Source organism: Lampetra fluviatilis, chromosome 66, assembly GCF_964198595.1.
Source record: "Lampetra fluviatilis chromosome 66, kcLamFluv1.1, whole genome shotgun sequence".
In the NCBI taxonomy this organism is placed as follows: Eukaryota; Metazoa; Chordata; class Hyperoartia; order Petromyzontiformes; family Petromyzontidae; genus Lampetra; species Lampetra fluviatilis.
This window is the reverse complement of record NC_136340.1, coordinates 5,411,030-5,413,912: the sequence shown is the minus strand read 5'-3', so window position 1 is coordinate 5,413,912 and position 2,883 is coordinate 5,411,030. Positions and strand designations below refer to the sequence as shown.

Below are 2,883 nucleotides of genomic sequence, written 5' to 3'. Positions count from 1 at the left end.
ACTCTCTGTGTTGTATTACATCACATTTCAATATTTTACTAGGTTATTTAATTTTCGTGTGCCTGTATACTCCTCTCTCTGTGTGCCGTTGTGATGTCTGTCTGCTTGTATGTCGGTCTATAGTTTTCTAGTTAGATTTTTGTTGCTATTTCTTTTATGCCTGATGATGATTGCTTGTGTTGCAATCGAAACGTCGTAATGTGTTGTTTTATTTTGATTTATTATTTTATTTTTAGACGTGACTTAACCGAAAAGAACCAAAGAACTATCACAACTGTCACCATTGCTACCATCACCAGCAGCGTGACCACCATCGGTAGTCTGTGTGTGATCCCGTGTGTGTGTGTGATTCTGTGTGTGTGTGTGTGATTCTCTGTGTGTGTGTGTGTGTGATTCTGTGTGTGTGTGTGTGACCCCGTGTGTGTGTGTGATCCCGTGTGTGTGATTCTGTGTGTGTGTGATTCTGTGTGTGTGTGTGACCCCGTGTGTGTGTGTGATCCCGTGTGTGTCATTCTGTGTGTGTGTGTGTGTGATTCTGTGAGTGTGTGTGCGATTCTGTGAGTGTGTGTGTTATTCTGTGTGTGTGTGTGTGTGATTCTGTGTGTGTGTGTGTGATTCTGTGAGTGTGTGTGTGATTCTGTGTGTGTGTGATTCTGTGTGTGTGTGTGTGATTCTGTGTGTGTGTGTGTGTGATTCTGTGTGTGTGTGTGTGATTCTGTGAGTGTGTGTGTGATTCTGTGTGTGTGTGATTCTGTGAGTGTGTGTGTTATTCTGTGTGTGTGTGTGTGTGATTCTGTGTGTGTGTGTGTGATTCTGTGAGTGTGTGTGTGATTCTGTGTGTGTGTGATTCTGTGTGTGTGTGTGTGATTCTGTGAGTGTGTGTGTGATTCTGTGAGTGTGTGTGTGATTCTGTGTGTGTGTGATTAATTCTGTGTGTGTGTGTGAGTCTCTGTGTGTGTGATTAATTCTGTGTGTGATTAATTCTGTGTGTGTGTAATTCTGTGTGTGCGTGTGATTCTGTGTGTGTAATTCTGTGTGTGTGTTATTCTGTCTGTGTGTGTGTGATTCTGTGTGTGTTATTCTGTGTGTGTGTGTGTGATTCTGTGTGTGTGTGTAATTCTGTGTGTGTGTGTGTTTCTGTGTGTGTGTTTCTGTAATTCTGTGTGTGTGATTCTGTGTGTGTGTGTGTGTGTGATTCTGTGTGTGTGTGTGTGATTCTGTGTGTGTGTGTGTGTGATTCTGTGTGTGTGTGTGATTCTGTGTGTGTGTCATCCCACGTCACAGCTCCCACTCTCTCCGGAAGCGGTCTTCCAGGAGCCACAGCAGAGGGAGGAGGGAACGCGAGGAACGGAGGGGGAGGGAGCGGGGGGAGGGGAGGGGGGAGGGGAGGGAGCGGGGGGGAGGGGAGGGGGGGAGGGGAGGGGGCGGGGGGGAGGGGAGGGGGGGAGGGGAGGGGGCGGGGGGGAGGGGCGGGGGGAGCCCGTGGTGCCCGCCAAGGAACCCAAGGGGTGAGTCTTACTTCCCCCGCTCTGTCACTCCCCACGCGCGCCCACCACTTCTCTGCGTTCGTTACGGCAGCCACCATCATCGCCATCACCACCACCATCATCACCACCACCACCATCACCACCATCACCATCACCACCATCATCACCATCACCACCACCATCACCACCACCATCATCACCACCATCATCATCATCATCGCCATCACCACCATCACCACCATCACCATCATCACCATCACCACCATCATCATCAGCACCACCATCACCACCACTATCATCATCACCACCATCATCATCACCACCACCACCATCATCATCGCCATCACCACCATCACCACCATCACCATCATCACCATCACCACCATCATCATCAGCACCACCATCACCACTATCATCATCATCACCACCACCATCATCATCGCTGGGAGGCTCAACGGGGACAGCCCCTCCCTCCATCCCCTCTATCCCTCCCTCCCTGCGTCAGCCCCCACCCACTTAAGACATAGCCCCGCCCACTCAGCCACTAGCCCCGCCCACTCAGTTGCTAGCATCGCCCACTACCCCAGCACCCTCCCACCCACTCCCCACGTAGCTCCACCCACTACCCACGTAGCTCCACCCACTACCCACGTAGCTCCACCCACTAACCCAGGTAGCTCCACCCACTACCCACGTAGCTCCACCCACTAACCCAGGTAGCTCCACCCACTACCCACGTAGCTCCACCCACTCCCCGGTAGCTCCACCCACTACCCACGTAGCTCCACCCACTACCCACGTAGCTCCACCCACTAACCCAGGTAGCTCCACCCACTACCCACGTAGCTCCACCCACTACCCACGTAGCTCCACCCACTACCCACGTAGCTCCACCCACTAACCCAGGTAGCTCCGCCCACTACCCCAGGTAGCTCCACCCACTACCCAGGTAGCTCCACCCACTACCCAGGTAGCTCCACCCACTACCCAGGTAGCTCCACCCACTACCCAGGTAGCTCCACCCACTACCCACGTAGCTCCACCCACTACCCTAGGTAGCTCCACCCACTACCCACGTAGCTCCACCCACTACCCCAGGTAGCTCCACCCACTACCCCAGGTAGCTCCACCCACTACCCCAGGTAGCTCCACCCACTACCCAGGTAGCTCCACCCACTACCCAGGTAGCTCCACCCACTACCCAGGTAGCTCCACCCACTACCCACGTAGCTCCACCCACTACCCCAGGTAGCACCACCCACTACCCACGTAGCTCCACCCACTACCCCAGGTAGCTCCACCCACTACCCCAGGTAGCTCCACCCACTACCCCAGGTAGCTCCACCCACTATCCAGGTAGCTCCACCCACTACCCAGGTAGCTCCACCCACTACCC

General features: G+C 53.8%; 1 protein-coding gene across 1 annotated transcript in view; it reads left to right on the top strand.

Annotated features, from left to right (window-relative positions):
* Positions 1-1,447: 1,447 nt before the first annotated feature.
* LOC144952134 (serine/Arginine-related protein 53-like) overlaps positions 1,448-2,883 on the top strand; it is a 9,183-nt gene continuing 7,747 nt past the window's right edge. Inside the window, exon 1 of the mRNA XM_078882537.1 lies at positions 1,448-1,508. The gene's annotated coding sequence lies outside the window, so the exon portion shown is untranslated. The remainder of the gene's footprint in view (positions 1,509-2,883) is intronic.